The sequence below is a fragment of the Schistocerca serialis genome, chromosome 7 (genome assembly GCF_023864345.2).
Source record: "Schistocerca serialis cubense isolate TAMUIC-IGC-003099 chromosome 7, iqSchSeri2.2, whole genome shotgun sequence".
NCBI classification, from domain to species: Eukaryota; Metazoa; Arthropoda; class Insecta; order Orthoptera; family Acrididae; genus Schistocerca; species Schistocerca serialis.
The window spans coordinates 558,638,046-558,650,095 of record NC_064644.1 but is presented as its reverse complement, the minus strand read 5'-3'; the positions used below and the strand labels follow the sequence as shown (position 1 = coordinate 558,650,095).

General features: G+C 38.6%; 1 pseudogene; it reads right to left on the bottom strand.

Annotated features, from left to right (window-relative positions):
- Nucleotides 1–1,015: 1,015 nt before the first annotated feature.
- LOC126413486 (5S ribosomal RNA) lies at nucleotides 1,016–1,133 on the bottom strand (annotated as a pseudogene).
- Nucleotides 1,134–12,050: the final 10,917 nt, after the last annotated feature.

Here is a 12,050-nt window from a genome sequence, read left to right as displayed (position 1 = left end):
CTGTCTGTTGTGGTGGTTAAGAGCCACTGGCAGTTTCCAACTATACCGACAGTGGAACTTCACACCATCTCGGACATGTCATGTGTCACAAGGGCGAACTTATTCGCCCTGAGCCGGGTGTCTGAAGTTTGACAACTCCAGCGAACACCGTCGTTCGAGTCAAATTCGTTTGGCCAGACCGGTGAATGCGTGTATCTCACACTGAAATCTGTCGGGATTTCAGAGCTCTGACGGGGAAGGTTCCCGCAATCTGATAATCAGAACGCCAGTCCGCTCCTCACCCACAGCGTGCTGTTTTCTGCTGCAGCTAGAATGAAGTTGAAACGGTAAAACAATGGTGCACAAGCATAAGGTGGTTAACTGAGACTCACGGCTCCCTGTTCTCTGGTCAACCGCAGTTTGTGGTATACTTGGTCTTAGTTGATTCCATTTGAATAGAGTTGGGCCTCGCAGTGGGTTCATGTAAACAAAGCCAGATTGTGTTGCAAAAATGATTAATTCAGGGGAGAGTTTGTGTACCTTCCATCCCAATGAATGCTTTGGCAGTCAAGCACCATCCCTTTTCTGACTTGTCTTTTTTTGTGTAAGATTTATCAGCTCGTTGTAGTTATAAAAGGAATAATAAAAATTGTCATTATTTTTGTAAACTTAAATACACCACTGTTCTCATTCATACTCCCTCAACTATTCACTGTTTTTATTTTATTGTTGTGGTACATGGATATACCAGCAATGTAAGGTTCAATCTTATTAAATTAATTAATTTGATTATTAATTTGAGTTCTGACAGTAAAAATAGGCACAGACAACAAAATGCACTCCGTCTTCAGGCCTCGAGTGGCCTACCGGGACCAGCCGACCGCCGTGTTATCCTCAGTGGAGGATGCGGATAGGAGGGGCGTGGGTCAGCAAACCGCTCTCCCAGTCGTTATGATGGTATTCTTGACCGAAGCCGCTACTATTCGGTCGAGGAGCTCCTCAATTGTCATCACGGGGCTGAGTGCACCCCGAAAAATGGCAACAGCACATGGCGGCCTGGATGGTCACCCATCCAAGTGCCGGCCACGCCCGACAGCGCTTAACTTTGGTGATCTCACGGGAACCGGTGTATCCACTGCGGCAAGGCCGTTGCACAGACAACAAAATGGCCATGAGTAAATTCACTAATTCATATACAAAATTACAACTAACGATACGAAAGTAATTGAGAAGATAATACTTTTCTTTACGCAACGATAATGACATTCAGCATCACTCAGACATTTATTCATGATTAAAGCAAGTGACGGCTTGCAAAAAATTTCACACCATGGAAACCAGTCTAACAGACCTATTTTTGTTACGGCGTTACGTCAAGCGCCGGCACGCCAGTATGGTACGACAAAGGAGGGCAGGCTGTGAGAAGAAGTCAGCCAATTGCACCTTGACCGCACCATCCTCCAGGACGACAACGCGACAGCAGCGGCCTCTTTGAGAAGAGGACGTAAGCGCCGCGACCGACTGGTGAAGGCACAGTTGAATAGCAGCTTCAAGACTATCGACTTGGATAGAAGCGTCAACGCTCGTTACTTCGCTTGGATAGAAGCGTCAACGCGCGTTACTTCGCATGTAACCTCCATTTAGTACAGACTTGGAATTGTTTGTAATGAAGAAGACTGCTTATTTTGTATGTCGTCCTTTGCTTGCGACACATCTGTGTAATTGCAAAAGTTAAGTTTTGTTATTGCTCATTTTATAATAAAACTCATTAATACTATTCGTTTGAATGTTTGTCTAGTGAACGTAGTAAGCAGACTTCCTAGACACCCCATATTTGATGACGAGCATGCAGACACAATAATTTTAAACTTTGATGGGCAAAGAAGAAAAAAAGGCATCAATCAAGACTGACGAAACGACTGAAAAGGTTTGAAAGAAACTTCGAACTGATGGGACCTTAAAATCATTTCTGACTTCAGTGGCCTACACACAGAAATTACAGTAACAACTGAAACGTCAGAACCTTTCACTAATTTGTAAATATTGAAAATTAGTGTAATGTTGTCATTGGCATCTTATAGACATTGTAAATAAATTTAATGGAGGACGAAAAGAAACCACCTCCTCGTGGAGTTCCCTGTAAACGAAACGACATGGGATAAATTCCTGCCGGCCGCTGTGATATCACTTCTGTTCTACTGGATGATTTAACGCTATCCCTACGAACTGTGACCTCTCTGAGAAGAAATCACGAATCCAGTCACACAACTGAGACGATACTTCATATGCACGCAATTTGATTGGTAGTCTTTTGTGAGGAACGGTATAAAAAGCCTTCTGGAAATCTAAGAGCCGGCCGGTGTGGCCGTGCGGTTATAGGCGCGTCAGTCTGGAACCGCGCGACCGCTACAGTCGTAGGTTCGAATCCTACCTACGGCATGAATGTGTGTGATGTCCTTAGATTAGTTAGGTTTGAGTAGTTGTAAGTTCTAGGGGACTGATGACCTCAGATGTTAAGTCCCATAGTGCTCAGAGCCATTTGAACCATTTGATAAATGCCTTCGAAATTTGTAAAATACACTCTAATGAAGACTGACAAGTCTGTGTCAGTGGCCAAGCCTTTTCTAGGGAATAATAGCAGCATTCGCCTTCAGAGGTTCTTAGAATGAAAATCTCTATGGACAGACACCGAATACAAAATCTTTTGCAGCAGAAGTACTGAAACGTCCCCTTTTGAACAATTATACAAGACTGTGCTTAAACTGACACACAATATTTTTAGCGCAACTCAATCTGACTTTCAAAAATCCCTACAAAAGAATGGCCCTGACTAACATTAACCTATACGTTTCACAAATCACTTACCTCACAAAAATCTTGGTTACTCGAGCTACTGCAATAAAGCGAGCGCCACTACTGCCAGCTAAATAAAAGATTCAAACTACAGAAGGCACTAACTACTGATAGGCATATTTAGCAAATGAAAGACGTTAATACAGAACAAACACTGTATTTACCTTAATAGTCATAATATATATAGCAGTTCATGACAGTCTTACAAATTTCAAAACTCCGCCATCTCTCTCCCCACATCCATCACTGCTGGCGGCTCACCTCCAACTGCGCAACGCTACGCGCTGTTAACATCCAGCTGCCCAATACTACAATGGCAGACAACAATGCAAACTAGCCACAGACTGCACACAGCACAGCCAGTGATTTTCATACAGAGCACTACGTAACGTTGCCAATAAGAAAACATAAACAGCCTACTTACATAGCCCCCATGCTCCCCACAAAAAATTTTACAAATTGTTTTGGGCAGTGGCCAATAATGATTTGATAAAATTTTTCATAATTACAATAACAAAGACATCAAATGCACACACTTATTGATACAATGTTGGTCAAAAGCTAAAGACAGTCCTGATCATTCATCACAGTAAAATTGCAGTGTTTTTTTTTCTCAAAGTCTGAGCAGTAAAACAAAATGCACACGGAAGTAGTGGATTTTCATGAAATCTTGAAGAAGTAGTGTTGTCCTTCCAACGGAATGACAGTGCTGACTCTTGACATGCAGACAGGTATTGGTCCACAACAGAGCAAACCCACAGCAGAGTCAGTCGAAATTTTGAAGAGTATTGGTAGGTAGGTCATCACAGAGCAGACCCACAGTAGTCCTGGCAGAGATTATGGTATTGGTGGGCTAGCAGAGGTGCAGACCCACTGTAGTCCTTGTAGAAATAATGGTATTGATGAATCATCATAGGTGTAGACCCACTGTAGTCCTTGTAGAGATGGCCAGCAGCCATCTGCTGCGACTGTGGAGGTGCACAATCACCATCGAAGAGTCTTGCAGACAATATAGCAAGTCCATAACCACCACTTGTGCACTCACAAAGTTTTTGGAACTGTCCTTAGAACCAGCAATGCTGGTATCCAGTCCCTTGCTGAATTATTAACACATGTGTAAACACTAACAGTCCCTACTTCTCACATATTGTCCATATACTATGACCAACAGAAACGTGTGCAGTGAAATGGAACTTACAAATTACTTAATTTGATGAACTGGTGTCAATTACAATTTTATAACATAAGAATACGATAACAAAGGTACAAAATACATCATTAAAGAACATGACAATACAAATAACATTTGTACTAAAACAGGCTTTACAAAATAATAGAAATAGACATATACATCAGTGGTACAGGAGTTATGACATAAGTAAATATATGAAAGATCAGAATAACTTTTGAAACATCAACTTCACACATGAGCATTAAAACAGAACAGATAAATAATGTCTGAACATCTTTATGAAGTAAATAACATATTATTAATGCAAATTATATTTGAGGATAACAGTATTCCTCATCATAGTGAATGTACCTTAGGGCTAGAAAAATTCTACAACATAAATTGTATAAGCTAAACACATAAAGACACGAAAAACACAAACAAACAAGAGTACACAAACATATAGCAGAATAACACAGGAGGAAAGAACAGGGTTTGTTTTCAGTGTAACATTTGGTACTGCAGTCCAATCCAAAACTTCGTTCTGTAGATCTTTCCCCTTATTTCAACATTTGTTTCCACCAAAAAAAAAAAAAAAAAAAAAAAATCCTATTCAAGCATGCTTTTGCATTCTGTTCACATACTCTTTCAAAATTCTTTTTTGGCCAAATCATTTTCTTATAGCTTCTCAATGCATTTCTTCCAATTCATCACAACTCGTTCTCACATATAGCCTACCCCACCTTAAGCTAACTTAAATCTACTGAGCTCAGATGCTAAACTAAGGGACGAGGCAATGCAGCAGCACAAAACAATTAACACAAAGAGCAATGACAAAAAAATGGAAATTGTCAAAGCAAGCTGCAGTAAATCTAAATTACCAAGCAATGCAACATCACAACTAATATGAGCCAATGTGCAGCAACAAGAAAAATAAATCAGTAGTAAAACTAGCTTAACAGAGTAATACAGAGTCAAATTCAGTAACACTATGCCTGGCAAGCAGCAGCAGCAAATGCTATAACTTATACCTATACATGACAAAGCTCAAGCAGAAAAAATAGTACACTAAAGACAACAACGCAGATAAGGGAAATGTCTATTCACATCTTAATATCTATGTCATTAAAGTGGTGCACCACAACATATTCTACAAAAAATTACCAAGTACTTGAAAAGAAAATTATGAATTCAGTTCCTGTGAAGGTAAATGTCTTTTTGTGCTCCCTCATTTTTTTGAAAAAAATTATTATTTACTCGATCTGTAGACAGAAAATATTTATATTAGTACATCTATAAAATTTTATTTTAACCAATGCTGCAGTGCAGCTAGAAACTAGATATTAAACAAAATGAGTAAATAAATACATAAAGCAAGCCATATGGCATTTCATAAGGTAGTAAAAAATATCTCTCAACTAGAAAGACAGTAGTCATAATCAGGTCTATAGACATAAAATATTTCTCATCATTTCATTAGGCATTTCAGTAAATATCATAAATTAAGAGCTCCACAGTGTTATCATAGGTTTTCAAGTTTGAGCGTGTCGTATTTGCGATGCTTTCTACAAAGGAATGTCAATAGCGAGGATAATGGCCTCTCCTTTTTTTTTTCTCCACCTAATGGCTTTCTTTTGTCAGGCGGCTATCTCTCAGCTGGGCGCCCAAAATGCATTACGTCAAGGTCACTTAGCTTTCTTACTGAAATATTTACGACAGCAGTTTCCGCTACAGTGGCAGTCTCATATAAAAAATTTCACAGGTCAAGAATTTGCGTTACAAATCTGTAGAAACAAAATCCTGTTGATATAACAGTGTCCAAAAAATTTTTCGTCGGCATCGTAATACATTCACACATGTACACACATTTCATAATTCTAAAGTACGATTCTTGGTTTCCAACATCCTCTTCCACAAATCAGAGTCCCTAATCACTACTCATTATTCCTTGCTTTATAACACGTATACATATTCGTAGACACTTCTTCAATATTTCATCATAATAAATACGTAGCATAATCAAATTCCTCAGATAGCATCAGCTTATTGATCATAAACATACCTCAGCAGCATAATACACATCGTCGTCGTAATATCATAACACCTCAGTCAACTCTCAAAATCGTCGTAGCTTCCTCCAATAATTTCAAAACCTAAAAAAATTCTCTGCTCATGTCAAAAGTGTCATCTGCCTCAAACGTACTTTAAAAATCATGATCCCATACCAAATACATCATTCAAAGCTCTCATAGTATCGCAATGGTTCCGAAAAAATAAGAACATTTCACAAAGTACAGACAAAATACAATTTCATATGTGTCAAGTTATCCAACCGTGTAATTACGTAAACATCTGTCACTGATGTAGTAAAAAAAAATGTTTGTGTCTCAGTTAAATGATCAGATAGCTGTGTAATTTATGTGTTAGAGAAATATGGTACCGATGTGTAAAGTTGTAAAAGCAAATACCATATTAGCTAGGGCCCCTTGTGCTTGCCAGACACATGGTACACAAAGTAGGCGTGTACCCCCTGAGGATTAATGTAATTATACCCTCAGGTGTTACAGATTACAGCAATGGAATGAAATGTATCACGGAAAACTTTTGTAATTCAAAAATCTTGAAAAATAAATGGTTCAAGTACAAAATTAATCACTCAAATGCGTGTCCTGTAGCGCTAAATGTGCGTCTTGTTGTAAGATAATTCTGTGGAAGTGTCATAGTTATCGTCCTCTGTAAGCAAAGTTCTGCTGAAGTCAATGTACTTACCTCATGATAAACAAAAGTGAAATGCTTTGAGTATAGATATCTTAGTTATTCCGCTTACTGCCGTGATGAAGAAAGTACTGTGCTGTAACGTATTGTTGTGCTACAGAAAAGGCTGTCTCCTCGTAGCTATAGCACAAAAGTTACTACTAAAACATGTTTTACTTTCCAGAAGAATTCAGAAAAACTGTGCAGATATAAAACAGATACACCGCAAAAGCAATAAGGTAAATTGTGTCACACATTAGTAGCGTCATGATATAAACGTGTAGCTGTCAAATAAACTAACCACTGTGTCATCTGGTATCTCTCAGAAAGCACCTTGAATCCATAATGTATTTTCAAGTAAACCAAAATGTTGCACTAAAATCTCATTAGCAGTACCAGTACATGTTCTATGTATGTAAGCCTGATAGTCGTTACGTAATCGTGCAACTAACAAGCAAGAATGTACAAATAACAACACTGTGTCATCTGTTCACTATAACAATGCATTCGTAATTTCTGTTTAAATAAGTTCTCTTGGTTCTTGACTGGATATTTAACTTCAAACATTGTTGCATGTTAACAGATTCTAAGTCTGACAAAGCATACTAGAAATGTGAAGTGAAAAATTTTATGGCAAAGACAAAGTTAAAAAGCAGATTATCTTTCAATAAACGGTTTTACATGTGAAATGTGGTGTAAACCTTTACTCTTCCTAGTACGCAGAGTTTCAACTTCAACGCAATTATCATGTGGTATACGTCGGATTCTGTAAGGTCCATTGTAAACTAGAAAAAATTTGTGACTCAAGTGTTTCTTCTTATGTGACAATGAGTGAGCTTTAATGAGAACTTTCTGACCAATATACAATTTCTTTGCATTTGCTTTACCGTGTAGTTTTCTCCTTTTGTCTGCTGCAGGTTTTATATTTTTAAGAGCCAAATCAATTATGTCTTTGTGTCGAAGTTTACGTGTATTCGGGAAAGGTACAAGCTCTCTGATTCTGTTCGGTGGTTCTTCATTCTTCAGTACAAGAGTAGGTGGTAAAGCAGTGGAATCATGAGGCATTTCATTCAGCACGTTTTGAAATAAGTGTAAATATCTGTCCCAATGCTGATGCTTTCTGTGACAATAAAGTCTGCAAAGCTTATTGATTTCTTTCATAATCCGTTCGGAGGGGTTACAATGTGGTGAGTACAATGAAATAAAAACAGGTTTGATTTTATGGTTGCGAAGCATGCGTGACCAAACAGCAGATCTGAATTGCGGTCCGTTATCTGAAATGACTTTACTAACGTGTCCAACTTCACGTAAGAAATTTTTAACAAAGGCGTTGGATACAGACCGTCCAGTGGCTTTACGTAACGGTGTGAAAGAAACAAATTTTGAAGTAAGTTCAACAGCGACTAGAACGTACGAAAATCCATTAGATGTTCTGACAAGCGGTCCCAAGAGATCAACAGCAGCAAATTCTTTTAATTTAGAAGGAATGATAGGAAACAGCGGAGCACGATGGGAGATAGTAGATGGTTTCGCCTTTTGACAAAGTTTACAAATAGACTAGACTCTTCGAATTCTATTTTCCATATTGTTAAAATAACAAGTCGTTCGAAGAATATGATAACATTTTCGTGGGCCAAAATGTGCATAGCTGAAATGAATGTACCAAATGAGCTTATTAACAAAATCGTCAGGAATGCAAAGTACCCATAGCTTGTCATCAACAGTGCAGCGTTTGAACAGTATGTTGTTTCTAACCAGATAATAATGCCGAATCTGAGTGTGTGTCTTTTCATGCCATTTGCTCTTGATGTCTTTCCAAATCGGATCTTTATCTTGTTCATGAGCAATGTCCTTTAAAGATGTGGTGATGAAGTTTTCAAAGGCGACTTTGTGAATGTAAAGAATACTGAAATTTTTCTCGAGGTTGCCTTCTGTGTTACTTTTCTCAAGCCCAGCCGGTGCGCGTGACAGTGCGTCCGCAACAATGTTCTCCTTGCCGGGAATGTAGACTATTGTGAAGTGGAATTCTTGCAGAAACAATGCCCAACGATTTAATCTGTAATGATTTAATTTTGAAGACATAAGAAATTGTAATGCACGATGATCGCTGTATACTTTTACGTGCTTACCAGAAAGAAAGAAACGGAATTTGTTAAATGCCCAAACGATAGTTAAAGCTTCTAATTCAGTAACGGAATAATTTTTTTCAGATTTTGTTAGCACTCGGCTAGCAAAAGCAATGGTTTTCTGAACAATGAATGTCGTTGGCAGAATTCTTAAATGTTTTGAATTTACGTGTAGTAATAAACAGCTTATAGTCAAAATCATCGTGTCGGCGAGTAGCATATCTGTCATTGTTACGTCGTGTCAGTGGTTCCATCTCAAAATTCGGTGCACCTTGCCAATTTCTTTCATAATTTCCGAAGTGTCCTGTGTTATTATCTTGTGGGTGCTCCGTATTTCTAAGTCCCTCTTCCCGTGTTGGAGCGCGAGTGTCCTCTGAAATATGAAATTTTTGTATTACTTGTGCCAACTGATCTTGTACTTCCCGGATTTCTCTTTTGTATTGCGTATTAATTTGATTCTGATTTTGTTTGAATTTCTTAATTTGTTCATACTCTTCTGTGTCAGTGATGGCTACAGGTCTTGTGTCATTCAGATCATCATCTACCTTTGCAGATAAGTTAGTGAACTGATCCGAAAGTTCGGCTACTTTCTCCGATAGTGTACTTATTTCCTCAGTGTGTTTTTCTGAACCAAGTTTCAGAGTGTCCATTTGTGTTGAAATCGTATCTACTGTGTCCTTTAAGTTTTCTTGAGTTTTTGCAAGTTGCGTAACCGAATCGGTAGATGCAACTGAGTCAATTTTAGCTTGCAAGGTGTCGTGATTTTCATGAACAATAGTTTGCAGTTCTTTTATGGCTGCTTCGTGATTCTGTAATGCATTTTCATGACGCGAAAAAATAGGTTGGAAATGCTCACAAATTTGTGTTTTTACGTCATTACAGACTTTTTGACATTTCGATTCGATGTTATGTAACTCAGTTGTTAAATCTTCACGTTTTTGTTCAAGCGTCGTGTCTAACTTTTGAAGATTTTGTTCCATTGTGTCTAACTTTTTAAGATTTTGTTCCACTGTGTCTACCTTTTTAAGATTTTGTTCCACTGTGTCTAACTTTTGAAGCTTTTGCTGCGTTTGTCTCTGATTTTGCTCCATTGTGTCTAACTGTTGCTGTGTTTGTCTCTCATTTTGTTCCATTGTGTCTAACTTTTCAAGCTTTTATCCCATTTGTTGCATTAATTGTAATAACAATGCACTGGTGTTTGAAACATGTTCCTCAGTGCTTTTCGGCAGTGAATTTGCACCGGCAACATTCACATTTTGACAAGCGGAAAATGTGTATTGACTCATTTGAGAAAACGGTGAGGACGCAAAACCTGAATCTACAGTATTTGCAAAATTGTGTCCTGTCATTTCGGATTCCTGAGGCGAGCTGTTGCCGAGGGATCGATCGATAATGCTTCCCTGTTCACTACATGTTTCACTGTCTATGCCATTGTTTGCAGCCCATTCCATTTCCCTATGCACAGTTACCAAATTACTACTTTGAACGTCTGTTAATTCATTACACAGTGGTGCTGGCAAGCTACACTCGTCGTCACTATTATTTCTCAGTTTACTTTGGAGCCTAGTGTTACGTTTTTCACACGCCATTATTGTCATAATATTTCACATGATAACACAGAAAAGCACAATTTGAAGAGCAAAAATAAGAGAACACATTAACATAGCACTGAAAATAATATGTAGTTAATTGCAAGCGTAGCTGCGAAATACTTAGTGCAAATCTACATGCATGCCACAACTGTTTTACTGTACAACAATGAAAGACTGCAACTACAAAGGAGATTCTCTCTACAATTATGTGCTAGCAATAAACAATAGCTACTCTAATTACACAAACTACAAGAAAAAAATCAGAAGATTCCAGTGAGGTATCCTGGCAGGGTCACCATATGAAACGTCCCCTTTTGAACAATTATACAAGACTGTGCTTAAACTGACACACAATATTTTTAGCGCAACACAATCTGACTTTCAAAAATCCCTACAAAAGAATGGCCCTGACTAACATTAACCTATACGTTTCACAAATCACTTACCTCACAAAAATCTTGGTTACTTGAGCTACTGCAATAAAGCGAGCGCCACTACTGCCAGCTAAATAAAAGATTCAAACTACAGAAGGCACTAACTACTGATAGGCATATTTAGCAAATGAAAGACTTTAATACAGAACAAACACTGTATTTACCTTAATAGTCATAATATATATAGCAGTTCATGACAGTCTTACAAATTTCAAAAGTCCACCATCTCTCTCCCCATATCCATCACTGCTGGCGGCTCACCTCCAACTGTGCAACGCTACACGCTGTTAACATCCAGCTGCCCAATACTACAATGGCAGACAACAATGCTAACTAGCCACAGACTGCACACAGCACAGCCAGTGATTTTCATACAGAGCACTACGTAACGTTGCCAATAAGAAAACATAAACAGCCTACTTACAGTACAGACAAATGACAAGCAATTGAATACATACTTTCTCCGGCCGTTAGATATCAACAAGCCAGCATGAAACCGGTGAAGAAAAAATAAATTGCTGTAAAAAAGTGACCTTTCGCAGTTTTTCGACCTTTCAACGTAATTATTCCAAAACCAATTTCTAATAACACATGACAGCAGCAGGCCTGTTGAGGATCCGGCTACGCAAGCAAGTGCGCTCCCGCTGTTCTCCAGCATCGGCGCTTGGGTACTGCTAGAACAGGAGAAGTGCCAACAATATGCTGCCCTCAGAGGAATGACCATAATTTGATTCGGCGCAGCCCTAGATCGAAGATACAGTTTATACGGTGCGGTGCTTAAGGATCGACTCCAACCAAAAATTTACCTCTATGCGTGAGTTTCAGAAAATATTGTGTCATGGGCCGGTCCTGGCCACCTAGCTATGATATTTAAACACCGCAGCTTAGCGTCTGAGATCGCTTGTAAATTTAAAGAAAACCACCTGTGACGATTTCTAAATATCTTATCACTGTCATCACCAGGCGACTTGATTAGGATTTGAGTGCAGTCAATAGCACCTAAAACACCACAAAAACGCGCTATTTGACAAAAATCAAGCTGGGTGTTCCTAACGTAATTTTTCATCCATTATCATTTTGATAAATTCATTTTTCAATGAGGCAATGTAGGTCGATATATTATGGACAGCTCTGCAAGCTG